We start from the raw sequence: 19,822 nt of genomic DNA, 5'->3' as shown, positions 1-19,822 counted from the left end.
TGAGCCCCTTCTCCAGTCCTACCCTAAAATAATACACCACACTCTCAACTACATGTCGCACACCCAGAGCAGGTTTAACTTATTACAGGGCACGTCAATTACACACTACAGAGTTTACACTAAAACATGCTCAGTTCTAAAATGTTCCCATGTGAACAGCGGCCTTCAGCTCCTTCCTTTCGGCACAACACGAGTTAAACGACCGAGTATAGCAAAGAGTACCAATTGCATGCTGGAACTTGTAGTTATAGGCCCAACTAAAGAACCGCTTACGCGTCACGAAAACTACACTTCCCAAAAGTATCTGCGGGCAAGAGCGCTTTGATTGGTTCCTTAGTAACCCTACGTATACTTGCTGGGAAGTGTGGTTGCACCGCGCGAGAGCTGGCTAAAAGGTGAGGCGGATAAGGTTTGATATTTTGTATGATTTTGTGAGGAAAGCGGGAGATTTAGGTAACCGGCTCGTTACTTAGCTGACTGACTTTATATAGTGCCCATGAAGCCAACAGCAGCACGTCTCCGCGTATGCATGAGACATGGTAGCACCTATAGAAGCCTATGGTAAATGTGGTTTATGCTATGTATAGGCTGTAACATGCATTTTTGCACTAGAAGCTCCACTTCACAGCGCGTTGGCTTCGGTTTGTAGTCTGGATATGGCTGTTGCACTATATAGAGTATGTGCATCCCAGTGATTAGTGATGTAATTCATTAATGGAGTGCAGGATTTGTAGTGTGGAAGAATGCGTTGTTGTGTCAGTCACTGCACTTCATCTGTATGGAGGCTACATGAAACATGAGGTGGAGATAGTCACTGGCCTCATGTATGGGGCTTGTACAGGTTCTAGCCTTCACCCAGCATGCCCCATGTGAAATAGCTGCAAGTTTCACCAGTGATGGTTTCCTGTCACCTTCCCAAATGTGGCACCTATCAGTCACCACCTGTGGTGCGGGATGTCCCCAGATCTGCCCCTCTTCTATCAACACTGCTCAATAGCGCCACTTTGTGGCAGGAGTACTATAAGGTGTGTGTGTATCTATATATATATATATATATATATATATATATATATATATATATAGATACACACGTAAATGGCAGCTCTTATTGACTGCTGTAATAAGAAATATAATAATGGGCTTTGGGGAGTTACTCGGCCATTGACCTGCAGATGTGTCCGCTCTGCAAGCTGTAATATACAAGTTGATATCTATGCAGTTTACAAATAACCCCTTCCTGTATACTTTGGTAAGGTTTCAGCAAATAAAGATAATAAAAAGTTTAGCAATTTTTTTTTTTTATCAGTTCCTCGTGATTTTTAGGATCTCTGCTTGCAGTCATTGAATGGGAACCTTCATTGTTTACCTCTGGAGACTGTACTGTAACCAGTCATCCATCTGTGTGAGCAGGACATGAGCAGGCCAGTTTTTAATTTCTCTGGAAGTAAACACTGAAGATTCCCATTTAGGCTGGATTTCCACACCGCGTAAACACTGCAGAATTATGGCAATGGTGTTCTGTATGGAAATTCTGTAGCATTTACAGTAGCAGAAACCTGGATGAGATTTTACAAATCTCTGGACCACACTGTGGAAATAATCACAGAAATGTTGTGCAGAAAGTGTTCTGTGGTGCGACTTTCAAATCTGCAACATGTGCGGAGACGATCCGTGTTTGGGCCGTAGACAATGGGTAGCATGTGTTCCGGGCTAAAGTACGCAAATTGAGTTATGTTTCCGTTTGCACAGTGTTTATGCTGCTGTAAGGGCTTATTCAGACGAACGTGATATACGTCTGTGCAACGCGCGTGATTTTCACGCGCCTCGCACAGACCTATATTAGTCTATGGGGCCGTGCAGACAGTCCGTGATTTTTACGCAGCGTGAGTCCGCTGCGTAAAACTCACGACATGTCCGTTCTTCGTGCGTATTTTGCGCATCACGCACCCATGGAAGTCAATGGGTGCGTGAAAACCACGCATGGCACACGGAAGCACTTCGATAACGCAGCAGCATAGTGGATGAATTTTAACAAATCTCACACACGCGCTGCCTAAAATTCCGAGTAGAAATTGACCTGCGGTGCAGACCGCAGCATGTCCGTTTCTGCTGCAGAAAGTGGCCAGAATTGCTGTGTTTTTCAGAGATGTCTCCATCTCCTAACATTGTGAAAAACACAGCAAAATATGCACCATTTTCTGCCATAAAAACCGCAGGAAATTGGTGTGTTTTTGCCGCAGTGGAATGTCTGCGTTTTTCAACAGAATTGCTGCGGAAAATTATGTCGGAACATACCCTTGGGCTCCACAGCAGCTATTGGTTGTGTGATGGTCATGGTAAAATCGTGGGTTACTGTGATCTCAATAAAGAAGAGTCATGGGCAACTTGTGACAATAACGAATATTCTGTCCATGTTGGAATTACTTCCGCCCAAGTCTTTTCCCCCATGAGGAAATATTAAAGTTGCGCAACATAGATCGTGAAAACTGATAGGAATTCAAATACATCTGAGGTTGTACGGATATGTCAGATGCCGGAGTACAATAGCTGTTAAAGGGGTATTCCAGTCACAAACACACTTATAACCTATGCACTGGATATTTGATAAATGTTAGATCGGTGGGGGTCAGACTCGCTCGGCTGTTTTCGTGACTGCAATACAGTTTAAATGGAGCGGCAGTGGGCATGATCGACCATTCAAACTCCTCCTTGCTGCGGTTGCATGCCTTAGGTGTACAGCAGGGGGTATCAAACTTGGCTGGGTAAATAGGCCGCACATAGAAAAAATGTGAAGTTGACGGGCCGCGTTACTTTAAAATTTGATACAATACAAAATCAATGTTAATTAATTAGTTATTTGAACTACTATAACAATACTACATTACTATAATAATAGCGCTAGATTTAAACTTACCGGAAACTTGTGCGTTTACTTCACGTGCTTATTTTAACAATCCAGTTTAAGTGTCGCTAAATGCAGTCTGGCTGCTCAGTTTGCAGCGTGTGGCAGACACAAGAATGTCAAGATTGGGCAGCCCCTTCTTAGATAGTGCCATAGTGCCCTCTGTAGATAATGCTATTGGGACTTTCTCTAGGAGTGGAATGCCCAGACAGAGCATAGGCCGGGGATTCCGCTTCTAGAGGGAACCCCCTGATGACACTGTCCATAAATGAACAGTGACGGCAGGGGCTTCTCCTGGAGCGGAATCCCCTGCAAGAGCGTTGGCAATGTGGATTCCGCTCCAGGAGTAACCAATAACGCCACTGTCTTTATATTGACAGTGACATCAAGGGCTTCCCTGGGCTCGGCGCTGAAAGTAGCGCTGGGCCCGGCGAGTCCTTGACTAGTGGCGGAGCTCCTCCGCTCTGAACTAATGCTGAAGCAGAGAGCTGGCGGTCCCTTACTTCAGCATTGAGTTCAACTGTATTTGCGTCCTGAGGGCGCAGATACAGTCGACAGCGGGACATACCTCCAGCCGCCCGGAAAAGTGGGACAAAGCTCAGGATCTGGGACTATTACGCTGAATCTGGGACGGTAGGGAGGTGGCCCTGGGGGGGAATGTAGCGCTATCTACAGGGTGGGTGTGGGGCAATATCTACAGGGTGGGGTTGCACTATCTGCAGGCGGCTGTCTTGCTCACCTATCACCAACGGACTGCCCTCCGTCATGAAGGAGCGCCGGAGCATTCCTCCTTCGCCCTGCTCTCTCCCAAGAGAGGTACGGTGCCCCGTGGGCCACAGATGACAGCCTCAGGGGCCGCGTGTTTGGGACCCCTGGTGTACATGATCGATTTAGCCATTTGTGGGGTTCCGTTCTAACATCGCGTTTCCAGTGTATATAGCTGGAATAACCCTTGAAGGCTAAGTTCACACTAGCGTTGTCTCCCATTTAGGTCTCTTCTGTCAGAGGAAGAGATGACCGAAAATCCAAACGGAGAGCGTTGCTTCCGTTTGATTTACCATTGATTTCAATGGTAATTCTTTTGTTTCAGTTAGATTCCGTTTGCCTCTGTCCGGCTGGTTTCTGTTTTTTTCACGGAAGCAAAAGTGACGTCTGCAGCACTTAAATCGTTGTCTTTATGGTACTAAAAATTATCCATTCCAACCGTTGGGAAATCTGGGTGTCGGAACACTTATTATTCATACTTAAAACTTTTTTTCTTAGTTGTTAGTCTTCGTTCACATCTGCGTTGGGACTTTCCGTCAGGGGAACCCATGAACTGAATAGAAACGGAAACCATAGGTTTCCGTTTGCATCACCATTGATTTTAATTGTGATGGATACGGTGCAAATGGTTTCCGCTTGTCACCGTTGTGAAAGGGTTCCGTTGTTTTGACGGAATGAATAGCGCAGTCAACTACAGTATAGATTCCGTCAAAACGAAGGAACCCTTACACAACGGTGACAAAAGGAAACCATTTGCATCGGATCCGTCACCGTTGAAATCAATGGTGATGCAAACGTAAGCCTATGGTTTCCGTTTGTATTCCGTTTGTGGGTTCCCCTGACGGAAAGCTCCGATTGAAACCATGAACGTAGTCCCGACGCAGATGTGAACGAAGCCTAAGTGATAAACTATAAAATTGTAGCGTTTACTTTCGAAAGAAAAATTAAAGTGGGGTGATGCAAGTACACAATGGGGCAGATTTATTAATAATGGTTTAACAATAGGGGTGCTAGACTGAACATACACCAAATTTTTCAATGACGCGCACACTGTTTGGGGCATCTTGGCGCATGTTCTATACTTTAGACCAGTATTTTGTGCCTGAAAACTGGTGCACTTCACGACTTGACAACTCCATTGCCATATTCTGTTTGAATCCCGACATGACGAGCATGTCACAAATAAATTTTCTTTTTGCCGCAAACAACGCCTCTGCCTTCCATTGAAATCACTGGGGGTGACTTGGGCCTTCTTTTGGCGCGGATTCTGACGCAGTTTTCGCATCAAAATGAGCGCCAAAAAACTCTGTGTGAACAGGTCCTTGGGCTACATTCAAACGAACGTAGCTAACCTCGGACTGGAAAAACTGCACTTTTTCACGTCCGAGACTAAAGTCTATGGAGGGATGCGTGAAACGCAAAAAAATAGGACATGTCCTATATTTTCACTAACCATGCACACGCTCCATTGAAACAACGGTCGTGTGAACGAACCCATTGACGTATATGAGTCCGTGTGACGGCCGTTGTAGTGTTTAGTTGTTTACACGGACTACATATACTCTCGCCTGAATGAGCCCTTAGAGTGTGATAAATACCAGGAGACAGCCAACGCACCTATATAATTGCTGCTGGCACCGGGCTTTTTTATTTTTTTTATTTTTTTAATTATCTTTGGAAGTGTATATTTTTGGGCTACTCTAAGTGAATGTACCATTCTTTCCCATTGTAGTGAACATGATTAAAAGAGGACCTGTCCGTTCTCCTCTGTTTTTAGTAAATACTTGTATTCCCCATAAAATAACAATGCTGGAGCAGCTTTTCTTAGAACTTTGCCTTGTGCCGTTCCTCTGTTATTCTGCCTAGAAATGTATGAATAAATTGACAACTGATTATTATTACCCTTGTCAAAGGGGTATGTCCCTACACCGTCTGAGACTGTGATCGCTGGTTGGACAGTGTTAGACTGTGTTGGTGGATACACCCAGTCGGTATCACCTAGTTGTCAATTTATTCATAAATGTGTAGGAGGAATAACAGGAACTGTACTATGCAGAGTTTTAAGTAAGGATACTTCATGGTCAATGCAAGTATTTACTAGAAGACATGTCAGGAGAGGTGACAGATCCTCTTAGAGGAGTTTTCTACTTTCTGAAAACTGATGTCCTATCCACCGGATAGGTCATCTTTATATGATCGGTGCGTGTCCGACAGCCTAAAAAAACTGTTCACATAATGTGGCTGAAAACCTTTTCATAGAACTGTATTTATGTACGTTTTTGCAACTTTATTTCATTTGAATGCTGTAGTTGGGCTGTCAAAACAATTGGATAATATGGAGTTAAAAAATGCATGTATTAGCATGCAGATTTTTTGCAGCAGTGATCTGCACTTTGCCACATCACTCTTAGGCCTCATTCACACGAACGTGTATTACGTCCGCGATACGCGTGTGAAAATCACATGCGTCGCACGGACCTATGTTAGTGAATGGGGCCGTTCAGACAGTCTGTGATTTTCATGCAGCTTGTGTCCGCTGCGTAAAACTCACGACATGTCCTATATTTGGCCGTTTTTCGCGCATCACGCACCCATTGAAGTCAATGGGTGCGTGAAAATCGCGCAGGGCACACGGAAGCACTTCCGTGTGACGCGTGTGATTCGCACAACTGTAGATAAAGAAATGAAGGAAAAAATAAAAGCACTTCCTTCATTTCTTTTTCTAAACTTCACAACCGCGTGTCATAAGCGTGGCACATGTGTGAAAATCACGCAGCACATACTGATGACACACGCAACTGCAACGCGCAAAAAATGCTGCATTTTTTGCATGCGCAAAACGCACACGTTCGTGTTTATTAAGGCCTTAGGCTGGGTTCACATCAGCATTGGTCTCCGCTGTAGCTTTCCGTCGGAGGTACCCATGAATGGAAAGCCAAACCAAAGCTTTTGTTTCCTTACAAATGGTTTCCGTTCTGTAAGGCTTCCGTTTTTTTTGCGTAAACAATAACTGTCGACTGCACAATTGTTTCTGTGAAAAAAACCTGAAACTTTGCGGAACGAAGACAAACCAAAACCATTTTCAATGGAAGCATTACCATTGAAATCAATGGTAATGCAAACGGAAGCTTTGGTTTCAGTTTGGCTTTCCATTCATGGGTTTCTTCGATGGAAAGCTGCAACGGAACCCATGACTGGAAACCAACGCTGATATGAACAGGTCCTTAGTATTTAGAATAAAATATGTTTTGGATGGTGGTTAAAGAGCAGAATCTTTCTGTAGTGACTGCAACTTTGTGTTTTGTAAACCATGCACCATATATTTATCTCTTATGGCTTTGATCACACAAGCAATACTTTATTAAAATGCACTCAAGAAAGTATGGAAAAGAAATGTGCGTCATTAGAAACAAATTAAAGGCTTGGTGTCTCCTGTTAGACATACAGCATGGTATGCGAAAGAGTCCCTGAACGGATCACTTTCAGTACGGGACAGTTGTCCGGCAGCGAGGCAGGCACTCCTAGCGTCGTACATAACTATGATGCTAGGAGCCCGGCTCCCTGCACTGTGTCCGGTACTTGCGGCCGAAATACGTCCGTCAACTACGGACGTAATGACCTCGTGTGAACATACCCTAACCGAGGGCTGCGACCCAAATGAAATGTGATAACGAACAGCATGTGCGTCACAATTGTTACTCCTATTGTCATTCCAATGTCTATTCTATCTGGCCACAATGTTAGGCTTTTCTTTTGATTGCTTGTTCAAAAAGCAAATAAAAAATTACGTTATAAAAAAAGAAACAAATTCGATACGATTCTAACGTTGCAGGATAGAGGTTCATTTAGATGTTAGGCCCCATTTACATCACGTTTTTGGCCTACGTTTAAAATACACACTTGAAAAAGCCCTCGACGTATATGTTAGGCTTCGTTCACATCTGCGTTGGGGTCCCGTTCTGACGTTCCGTCGGAACGGGACCCTGAACAGACACAAACTGACACATTGATTTCAATGGTGATGGATCCGGTGCCCATGGTTTCCATTTGCCCCTGTTGTGCACCGGACCTGTCGTTTTGCCAGAAGCGATGGCGTAGTCGACTCGGGGTTCATGGTCCCGTTCAGACGCAACGTCAGAACGGGACCCCAACGCAGATGTGAACGAAGCCTTAACTGTAAGCTGTGACGGAAGCCTAATAATGGCATCCATCACACACAAGCGGTTATGGGATATGTTTAACGTATACATCGTGTACTCGTGACCTTGTCATGACTTATGCAATAAAAGCTTCTGGGTGACGGTTACCACTGATGCATCAGTCACCCATGGGCTATTATGACATCTGTTCAAGGTATAAGTTATGAAGAAAAGAAAATAGATCCGGAGTGTATATATGTAAAATATAACTTTTACTGAGTTTCCTATTAAAAAAGATAGAAGGTACTAACATACATAAAAAATGATTCCATATGCTGTATATTCATACATCTTCATCATAGGTCTTGTTATATCTCGTATAGTTTGTATCTATAGCATTTATCTTTCTAGACTTTTGATCAACAAATAGACGGCAAGATATCCACCCAATAAGGGGTTAAACGAACGTATTGTTGCTTTTGAAGAGAGTTCCACATATATTTCTTATTGTGTTCCCTTAATGCAATTGACTATTTCAGTCATAAATTGTGGGGGTCAATGCCCCCCCTACCCATTCAGATGCTGGATGGTATTCAATATAAGGTGAGCGGGGAACCTCTCTCCGTAATGAAATCCTCCCGACGCGTTTCCTCTTGGCCAAACGATTCCTCAGGGGAGATGGGCCAGAACCAGCTTTACCCGGATTGTATAGGCGCTGGAAAAGGTTACTTATGGTTGTCTTTTCAAAAAAAGCATGTGCTTGCATTGGCAAGGAATCAATCACCCATATTGTTTGGGTTTCAAATCTCGTCGCCTGTTTCTGGCGTCTGACTTCAGAGTAGAGGGAAATTCCCCATCATTTTAAATCCAGTAACTCCGCCCCCCTTTCCTGTTGACATTCACCCACAACGTTAATGGGTGTGTACAACTATAAAGGCGATGATTCGCTATACAAGTGAAACGCTCGCTGACATAACAATCCTGGTATGGCTTCGCTGCGCACACCCACCTTACTTGAGGCATCGCCTTCATCCATCACCGTAAAATGCATCGAAGTCCCTCCTTTCAAAAATCAGAGCGATCCCGTGAACATGAATCCACAACAAGCGGCATTCCTCCGAACACCCGTGGTATAAATACATGTTCCCCAGGTAATGGCCTGTACCGCCCCCTATTAATGATGCGACAGACAGCTATTGGCTGTAACGTATATAATTCCTCGCTGAACTGCCCCACGCAGCAGCGCTTGTTTTCACATAGGCAGTAAAGTTGAGGAACTGGAATGCATGTAAAGGTAATGAACGAAGAAGGGACGAGTGTTGTAGATGAGGGGCGGGGAATCCTTATGCCATATGGGCATTGATTCAGAACTGCCATTCCCTCATCCACCACTTCAAGGTTTAATCCAAGAGCACTGGTTTAGGAGTTTAATTTATTTCCTAAATAGAGTGTATTTTTGATCATGTGATCGTGGTATTTAGGATCTTTAATGGCAAAACTAGACCTGGTACGTAATTATGTCTATATCACGAATTTAGATGTTTTTAGTTGTTTAGTTGTTTTTGTTTTAAATAAAACGTGTAGTCCAGCTGTTCATTTAGTCCGTTTGGTGCAGTTGACCCTATTTTAAAGATCCATCTGGATTCTTTCTGCAATAAAATCCTGTCAATGTCACCTCCTCTAATTGATGGTTGTAATGATTCTATAGCGGTGAATTTTAGACAGTTTAGCTCTACCCCGTGTTCCAAATGAACGTGGTGGGATACGGGTTTGTCTCTTTTGTTAGCAACGTCACCTAAATGTTCGCGGATTCTCTTCCTCCATTCCATAGTTGTTTTACCCACCTAACCTAAAGGACCGGGGCAAGTAATTTTGTAGATAATGTTTTTCAAACATTAACAAAATCTCCTATGGGATAATTGACGCCTGTGTGGGCACTTTTAAACGCCTTTTGGTATTTGCACAGATGTGCATGCTTTGCAGTGTCCACATTTAAAACCGCCGTTAATCTTTCTGTCTAGCCAACAACCTTGTTTTTTCAAGCTTGATAGATGGCTGCGCATAACTCGATCTCCTATACTTGTACCCCTCCTGTAGGTCATTTGTGCCTTTAGGGGTCACAACTTCTCTTAGATCATTATCCATCTGGAGGATACTCCAGTGTTTTCTAAAAACCTCTTTAACCATTTTGTCTGCCATGTCAAAGGTTCCTATCAGGTGTATAGGTTGGTTGGTAGTTTCCAGTTTTTTTTTTAGGGACCAGCAATTTTTCCCTTTTCCGGGCACATGCATGTTTTATATGCCTCTTTTAAAATTCTTGATGGGTAACCCCTCTCTAGGTTCCAAATATTAGGCTTTTTTTTTTCGAAATTCCTGTACATTCGAACAGTTCCTCCTGAGGCGGAGATACTGTCCTTTTGGTATGCCTCTCTTGAGGGGACCAGGGTGACGGCTCTCACCTCAGAAGGCTGTTCGTAGAGGTGGGTTTTCTGTAGATGGTTGTTTTTAATCTACCATTTCCCTCTATGGATATAAGAATATCCAGAAAAGGGAGTGTGTTGGAATGTGCTTCCGAAGTAAATTTCAAACCAACAGCATGCTGATTAAGAATCTGTGCATAATATTCAAATTGGTTCATCGATCCTATCCACAAAACGAAGATGTCGTCAACATAGCGCGCCCACATTGAAACCGGTAGGTTAAAGTTGCAGGATTGCGGTTCATTTAGATGTTAGGCCCCATTTACATAACGTTTCTGGCCTACGTTTAAAATACACACTGGAAAAATCTCTCGACATATATGTTGACTGTAAGCTGTAACGGAAGCCTAATAGTGGCATCCATCACACACAAGCGGTTATGGGATATGTTTAACGTATACATCGTGTACTCGTGACCTTGTCATGACTTATGCAATAAAAGCCTCTGGGTGACGGTTACCACTGATGCATCAGTCACCCATGGGCTATTATGACATCTGTTCAAGATATAAGTTATGAAAAGCTCATCACGTATGCCTGTGGCATATGTTATGCAATGGCGTACGTCACCCAAAGGCTCGGATGTTAAAACATATGCACCACTCTTTATACATTTATTTTTTGCAGGATTCCGTAGTTTGGAATAGCGTAGTCTACTACGCTACTCCATACCTAAAAAGGTATATCAGCCTGACACTCTCTTTTGGCCTCCGTCAGGTTAATAAAGTTCTATGGACACTTCTAGTGTTTTCGCTCGGAACTTTTCTGGCGTACACTCTAAATGTGATGTGAACAGGGCCTTATAATACTTTGAGAGCTATGTTGTCTTGTTATAGATGTGTAAGCTCTAAGTGATGGTAATCTGCTCAAAAGTTATAGTCAGCAACAGCTACTGCCAATTGTAGGGGCAATATTGAGTCTAACAAATTATATCAATGGACATGTTCATACCATTGTGTTACTTTGGATGCTGCGCAGGAGAAGTTGTATAGTAGACGGAGTCTTAGGCCTCATGCACACGACAGTGTTCAGTCCATGATGTACGGACCGCATGTTGGCGCATTTCCTGGACCGAGCACAGTTCAGGGAGCCGGGCTCATTATGTATGACGCTAGCTGTCCCTGCCGCCCTGCGGGACTACATGTTTTCAATATGGGACAGTAGTCCTGCGGGGACGCAGTGACTCACGGCGTCCTACATAACTATGATGCTAGGACGCTATGATGCTCCCTGCAGTGTGTTCGGTGTGGGAAATGCGGCAGACATGAGGTCCATATATCACAGACCGAACACGGTCGTGTGCATGAGGCCCTAGGGTTCAAAGGAGCAAAAAAAGGGAACGATGGAAGCAACGGATCCGTTGTACAACAGACACCGCCAGCGGCAACTGGAACCTGTTGACTTTAATAGGTTCCGTGGGGTGTCCGTGATTTTACCAGACACAATAGCTCAGCATGGCTGCACTATTGTCTCCGGTAATCCCTGCCAGATCTGCGAAGGGGGCCCCTAATGGAGCCTTCAACGCAAATGTGAACGAAGTCGGAGTGCTAAATCAGTAGGTATATATTAAAAATTTAGAATTTTATTGTTCTAAATACTAATATTTAGGCACCCAAAATTCAGCAACATTCGCTGAATGTTGTTTTTGTGTTAATTGATGACTGGACTTCATAATTGAGCTCATGATATCTTATTAGAACATTTTGGGTAAGATGACATGCAGCAGATTTGTTACAGACATTTCTGCTACAAAAATCTGTCTCGTATATCTGACTGAATTGTAAAAATCACACGCACATGCTGCATATGCCATAGTCACGGAAATGTCTGCATTAAATCTGCCATGCGTGAAAATTGTTCACGTTACTCTTATGACATCAGGAAATATTTTAAGAAACTTTTGGATCCACAGTAGTTTAAGCCATAATAAGGGTACAAACACACTGGGCGGATACGCTGCGTAAAACTACACCGTATCCGGCCTGGGACCTGTAGGGAATTTGTGGTGTGGGTTTTTCGGGGTAAATGTCCACTGTGGAAATCCTACTTCAATAAAAAAAAAAAACTTTAAACTTACCCCGGCTGTAGTCATGGCGACTTTTGAGCGTAGCCCGGCCTCCTGGGATGACGCTGTAGTCCATGTGACTGATGCAGTCTTTGGCTGTAGCAGTCACTTGGAATGAAACGTCATCCCAGGAGGCCGGGCTACGTTCGGAAGAGGGGATCTCATTGCTAGGACTATTGCCGGGATAAGTATGAGCTTTATTATTAATTAATTTTTCATTTGCGGCAGAATCGCAGCGTTTCCGAAGCAAAAGTCGCAACACAAAGGTCTTTGTTGCAGGTTTTACCTCCCCCATTGACTTCAAGGGGGGAAACCCGCAACAGAAGGGCAGCCATTCCGCAGCATAAATTGACATGCTGCCGCTGAAAAAAAACAAAAAAACGCACTGCAGGTCAATTTCTGAACGTTTTCTTTTGGCTGATTTTTTTTCTGCTGTTTGTGGATGAGATTTGTTTAAATCTCACCCACACTGCTGCTACTGTATTACGCTGCGAGTTTTCCGCAATGAAATCCGAATGAAAGTTGAATACATGATACTAAGAACTTTTTGTAAACAAGTAACGTTAGGGCTCATTCATGTGTTTTTGTTTTTTTATTTTGCACAGCTTTTTTTTTTTTGGCCAGATGTTGCTTAACCCCTCAATACCGAAGGTGTTTTAAACCTTAGTGACCAGAGCAATTTTCACAGTTTTGCTATTCACAGATGTAACGCAGTATAACTTTATATGTGTTTTATGTATCGGTGTGAATTTTGCACTGTTTTCTTGGGACATGTAGTGCTTCCTTTTGTGGTATATATGTATAGGTAATGTTTTTGTTACTTTTTTTTTTATAGCCGTGGAAAGACAGAAAAAAAAGAGAAAATTAGATTTTTCATCATTTAAAATGTAACAGTTTGAAAATAAAAGTAATTGCATCATACAAATGTATTGAAATATATATTTTCATTTATCCTGATCATAAGGACACCTGACTTGGAGGTGTCGTTTATTTTTTTTGACAAGAAATATAGTATAAAGCACAAGTGCCCCTTTTTTCAATTGCGCACTAAAATGTCTTCATTTAGTTTTTTACACCATGGTATTCATGTATGGGTAATGGACTTGAAGTCCAATAAATAATGGTAAAAAAAATTGTGTTCTACAAACTAGACACTCTAAAGTCTATTTCTAGCGGTTAAATTTCTGTTTTAACCCTTCACACTTTTACAGAATTTGTCCAAACTTGGGCCAAAAAAATGTAAATTGCATTTATTTTTTTACAAAAGTGTCACTTTTCTTTAAGCCATTTCGAAACACCATATGACATACTGGTAATAGTGACACCTTTCCACATTCTGCTATTTCTCCCGTGTACGGAGATACCAAATATGTGTGTCTAATCTATTATATGGACCCGTTATAGGGCATATCATAGAAGGAGTCCATTTTGGCTTTTGGAGGCCTTTTTACGCCAGAGCTTATTTTAGGGAACCACGCTATATTTTCCGTGGTACTGCAGGTCATTTTGACAAGTATAAATGTCCTGCTAATATTCATCTAGGGGTATAGTGAGTATTTTTAATAGGTGGAAAGAAGTAAAAAATAGTTTTTTACAGAAAATACAGTATTGCTGCATTTTTACAGCGAAACATTATCCAATAAGTAACCCCCCCCCCCCTACAAAAACAGTGTGAAAGTTAATAATGTGGGACTGTATGATAAATTTCAAAGCATGGATAGTTACAGAGACCAGGATTAGAGGGACATGTAGGGCAATAAAATAGCGTGTCCCTTCGTATGCCATTTTTGCTGCACACTGCATCGCTTTTGGGGGTATTGTTTTTTTTCAGTAGCAGGAACAGGGTGCACAAAGTGTCGTTCCACAAGCCGTCGGACATCTTCTGCCTCATGGCTGTGTCTGGGGTCAGGGGACTCCATTAAAAGGTGCTCAATTATGTTCTCCAGAAATGTAAAAGTATTTTGCCCATTTGATATTTTTGTACAGCACAAAGCCGTTGAATGTTGCCATCAGAATAAGGTGGATGGCCACCTTTTTATACCAGGCGTGGGATTTTCTTTGCACCAGGTATGGCTGTAAAGCCTGGTCAGACAAATCCACTGCCCCCATGAATTTATTATAGTCTGTGATGCAGTCCGGCTTCTCTTTATCAGAGGTGGCACCACGTTCCCTCACTGTCACTTTTGTGTCTGTGTGAACAGTGCTTAGCATGAACACATCCTTGCGGTCATTCAATTTTATTGCAAGAAGGTTTCCACTGCAAGGACCACTTGGTTCCCCCCTTCTCAGGCGTTTTCTCACCAGCTCCTGTGGCAAGCCCCTTCTATTTTTGCGGATTGTTCCGCAAGCCCCTGTGTCAGCGGCATGCAGGTGCTTGTACAAGGGGACGCTGGTATAGAAGTTATCAGTGTATAACTGATAACCCTTATTCAGCAGAGGCTGCATCAAGCCCCAGACTATTTTGCCACTGCATCCTAGCTCACTGGGACATCCTGGGGGGTTAATATCACGGTCTTTGCCTTCATAGATTCTAAAGGCAGATGTGTAGCGTGTACCGCTCTCACAGAGCTTGTAGATTTTAATCCCATATTTTGCTCTCCTTGAGGGGATGTACTGGCGGAATGAGAGCCTGCCTTTGTAACTCATCAGCGATTCATCCACCGCTAGGTTTTTTCGGGGTTGTACACCGGCATAACTGACCCCTCGAAAATTTTTATCAGGGGCCTTATTTTATACAGGCGGTCACGGCCTGGATCACTACGGTGTGTGGGGGGGGCCTGGTGATTGTTGTTTAAAATGAAGGAAGCGCATTACCGCCTCATATCTGCTTCTGGTCATAACGGCTGGAAAAACAGGTGTGGCACGTGTAGGGCTTGTCGCCCAATATGACCGGATTGAGGGCTTTTTCACTAACCCCACTTTGAGGATGAGCCCCAATTTTTTTTTAATTTTGCCAGTATTTGTGGGGTGCCACTGCTTTGCATAGGAGGACGTTGGCTTTTCAGCAAAGAATTGGCGAGCATACAGATTGGTTTGGTTAACAACCAGCTTCAATAGTTCATCTGTAATGGATATTTTTTTTAAAAATCGGGCTGTAAAATTTTCCAGATTAATATTTAACCCTGGTGTGGCAATAAATTCTGAGATATTAGGGGAAAATGACTCTGTGGGTACCCACTCAATATATTCTGGGGAAATAGAGTGGGTCGTGTATTGTGGTACTTCTGCGACATGCCCTGTGCTTGTGGACTCTCCATCGACAAAATTGCATTTGCAGAAAGCGTATCCCTGTCGTCGCCATCACTGGTAGACAACATTTCTACCTCGGACGCGGTTTCTGTATCGCTTTCATCCGAGTCAGAAATTAACATGGCGTATGCATCTTCCACCGTGAACCTTTTATGGGCCATTGTAATTACACACACTTACGACAAAGACTGTAACCAGACGCACACGCAGACAAATGATGTATTATTATTTTTTTATTCACAGACAAAAATACACGGATGTCACAAAAGCACGCTTCACAAAAAACGATGTCGAACAAACACGTAGACTATAAAACTTTTTTTTTTTTTACATATATTTTTTTTTTAACTTTTTTTTTGGCACAAAAAAATACACCGACGTCACACATGTACACTACACAAAAACCCTGGGCCAACCCTGGACCAACCCTGGACCAGCCCTAGGCTAGAACCTAGAATATCCCTAGACTAAGGCCTCATGCACACGACCGTATTTTTTCCCACCCGTAAATACTGGCGTAAATACGGGTCCGGTGTCACACGTTTTGCACCAGTATTTACGAACCCGTGCCCGTAAATATGGGTCCGGTGTCACACGTATTCCACCCGTATTTACGAGCACGTTTTTGGCGGCAAAATAGCACTGCACTAATCGGCAGCCCCTTCTCTCTATTAGTGCAGGATAGAGAGAAGGGACAGCCTTTTCTGTAATAAAAGTTAAAGAAATTCATACTTACCGGCCGTTGTCTTGGTGACGCGTCCCTCTCTTCACATCCAGCCCGACATCCCTGGATGACGCGGCAGTCCATGTGACCGTTGCAGCCTGTGATTGACCTGTGATTGGCTGCAGCGGTCACATGGCCTGAAACGTCATCCAGGACTTCGGGCCGGATGTCGAGAGGGACGCGTCACCAAGGCAACGGGCGGGAGACCGGACTGGAGGAAGCAGGAAGTTGTCGGTAAGTATGAACGTCTTTTATTTTTATTTTTTACAGGTTTATACTGATCGGTAGTCACTGTCCAGGGTGCTGAAAAAGTTACTGCCGATCAGTTAACTCTTTCAGCTCCCTGGACAGTGACTATTTACTGACGTCGCTTAGCAACGCTGCCGTAATGACGGGTGCACACATGTAGCCACCCGTTATTACGAGAGCTCCATAGACTTCTATGGACTGTCCGTGCCGTTATTACGGCCTGAAATAGGACATGTTCTATCTTTTTCAACGGCACGGGCACCTTCCCGTAAGAAAACGGGAAGGTACCCGTGGCCAATAGAAGTCTATGAGCCCGTTATTACGGGTCGTGATTACGACCCGTAATAACGGGCGTTTTTACGGTCGTGTGCATGAGGCCTAACTCTAAGGATAACCCTAGCCTAGGTATACAGTTGAAGTTTATATAAAGTTCATATATTAGATTTTTAGCAATTTTGTGTCTCTGGTGTCACTATAAAATTCTCTCTCCGTCTCTTCTCGTACAAAGTAACAAGTGTGAGGAGAGACGGAGGAGAAACTTTGTTTATATTTTGTGATCACTGTGAATGGTTCTCACAGTGATCACATGAACGGAGACCACTGTTATTGGTCTCCGATCATCACTCTGAAGTCTTGGCTGTTGCGAACAGCCTTGGCTTCAGAGGCAGATTATGTGATGCCCACGAAAACCGCTCCGATGCGGTCCCCTCCCTCCCAAACCACTCCGATGTGGCGCTTGCTATTGAGCGCCGCATCTGAGGGGTTAAATATGATCGGAGACCACTGCTTGTAGTCTCCGATCGTTGCCCTGAAGCCCGAGGCTGTTACTAACAGCCCGGTCTTCAGGAGATCCCCGCACGATGGCAGAAAAGTTCTTCTGAAGTGCCGACGTGAAAAGCCGACACTTCAGAAGAACTGCCCTAAACAACCGACGTAAAAACACTACGCCGGTCGTTAAGGGGTTAATATTGTTTAACCTATGCTTTTTAAAAATTCGTTTTTTCTATAGAGTGCTTCGGCAATTGTTTTAGCGTCCTTCTAAGGGTATGTTCACACATTTAGCAACAAACGTCTGAAAACACAGAGCTGTTTTCAAGGGAAAACCGCTCCTACTTTTCAGCTGTTTTTTAAGCAACTTGCTTTTTTCATTGCGTTTTTGGAGCTGTTTTTCTATAGTTAATGAAAAACGGCACAAGAAGTGGCATGCACTTCTTTTTCGCGGCCGTTATTTTACGCGGCCGTTTTTCAAAACTGCCACGTAAAAAAACGGCCCATCGGAACAGAACACCATTTTTCCCATGGGCAGATGTTTGGAGGGGTTCTGCTTCCGATTTTTCGGCTCTGTGAACATACCCTAAAGGTTTACAGTCAGCAGATTCGTTGGTACGGTTTCTGAAACACTGTACGGCCCCCAAAGCATCTCCTACAAAGCTTCTATATGGACGAGGCTTCGAGCGGCATCTTCTGCCGGCAGGTTTAACATTTTGTCTGAAGACACAGCCTGGAGCAAAACCTGTGTCACTTTTTTTAGGTATTTTTTTTTATCCTTTTAAAATGCAAGCCAGGAAAGTGACACGATTATGTGTTTTATATGCAGTATCATGATTCAGTGTTCTATAGATGCAATTTGGGAAACCTGAAGTTTAAAAATTCACTGGGAAAAATACGAGCACTAAGCTTGTTAGTTGATCATGACAAATCGTATTAGTTTCTTTGGGACTCAAACTGATGACAAAGTGCATCAATTTGTATCATTCTTGATTTTACTTTTACTATTGATACATTTTTTTCTTTCCCCTCAATTGTACAGCAAGTAAAAACGTACTTCAAATAAATCTTGAAGAGGCTGTCTCGTACAAATAACCCCTTTTCAAAAATAAGCCGGCATGCCAATCAACTGATCACCACGGGTCTGGCTTCTCTCATTCCCGGCGATCAGTTCTTTAATGTCGGGAAAGCAACAGCCTCCCACTCATTTTCCCTGCAGCGACTGCTGATCTCTATGTAATGCAGAAACGCGCATTAAGTTTGGCCAGAGCGGGAGCCGCTCCTACAGGGCGGCTCTCCATTTTGGCATATAGAGGGGGGTTCCAAGCGGGGCACCGCCCTCTGTTGTCAATAGGTCCTAATAGAGCATATTGACAGGGGTTGTCCTGTTGGGACAAACCCTTTAAGTGGATATATTTTTCACTTTTGGCAACTTTAATTTAATATTTAAAGGGGTTTTCCCATCTGAGACATTTGACATATCCACAGGGTATGTCATAAATGTCAGATGTGGGACCCGCACCTATCCCTAGAATGGGGCCTCCTAAACCATGTTCTACAGCTCTGTGTTGTGGCTGACGCGTGCGATGTCCGACCATGAATTACGGAAACAGCATAGCTTGCATGCTACGCTGCTCCCATAACTACCATTCACTACTATGGGAGTTACGGAAACAGCCTGGCTCAGTGAGCTACGCTGTTTTCATCTTCATGGTCGGAAAATCACACGCTTCAGCTGTAACACAGAGCGGTAGAAGGGAGTTAAGGGGGCCCCGTTCTAGAGAGAGGTGCGGGTCCCAGAAGTGGGACCTGCATCTATCTGACATTTATGACCCATCCTTTGGATAGGTGATAAATGTCTCTGATTGAAAAAAAAATTAATTTAAGGCTGAATTCATGAAGTAGTGTGTGTTAGCGAATGTAATTACTCCTTTGATGCAATATTGTAAACTATACATATAAATATGTATAATGTTTTTTTCAGGCCTCATCAGAAGACACGATCTCTGAAATAACCTATGCTGCTTGGGGAGGCTGCTGCATAGTCCTGTGTACTTCCCGTTTTGTTTTATCAGGGTTCTCTTGTAACTCTGCTTAACAGGCTTCTCTAGACTTCATAGACCAGTTAAGGTAAGAGTACAAAGGAAAATTGTACAAACGTTTTGTCAAAGAACTGAGGACTTAAAGTTAGTTTAAATGTATTTCTTGATTCCTGGTCCTGAGCTTCACAGGTGAATGTGTGACCAGGCAATATCCAATGTCCACGAGAACGCGCATGTAGATTTCTACAAGTTTTAAAGTTGTTGAAATAAATGACTAAACATTGTAAATAATAGAATCAGAACTAATGTGCAGAATGCAACTTGACCAGCAGAATGTTATCAACTTTAAAAAAACTTTTGAAAATTGCATCAATTTCAGTAACTCTAATCTGAATTTAAGTCTTATCTACTTAAGGGTATGTTCACACGGCGGGGGTCC

The 19,822-nt window shown here is 43.3% G+C and overlaps 1 protein-coding gene across 2 annotated transcripts in view; it reads left to right on the top strand.

The window, feature by feature from the left end:
• The first annotated feature begins 356 nt into the window (after window positions 1-356).
• Window positions 357-19,822, top strand: part of ZBTB8B (zinc finger and BTB domain containing 8B) — a 33,753-nt gene continuing 14,287 nt past the window's right edge. For both annotated transcript variants that reach the window (XM_075853128.1, XM_075853127.1), the window contains exons 1-2: window positions 357-395; window positions 19,326-19,471. The gene's annotated coding sequence lies outside the window, so the exon portion shown is untranslated. The remainder of the gene's footprint in view (window positions 396-19,325; window positions 19,472-19,822) is intronic.

Source organism: Rhinoderma darwinii, chromosome 2 (assembly GCF_050947455.1).
Source record: "Rhinoderma darwinii isolate aRhiDar2 chromosome 2, aRhiDar2.hap1, whole genome shotgun sequence".
Classification (NCBI taxonomy): domain Eukaryota; kingdom Metazoa; phylum Chordata; class Amphibia; order Anura; family Rhinodermatidae; genus Rhinoderma; species Rhinoderma darwinii.
Note: the sequence above shows the minus strand (reverse complement) of the source record. Positions and strands in the feature narration are given on the sequence as shown.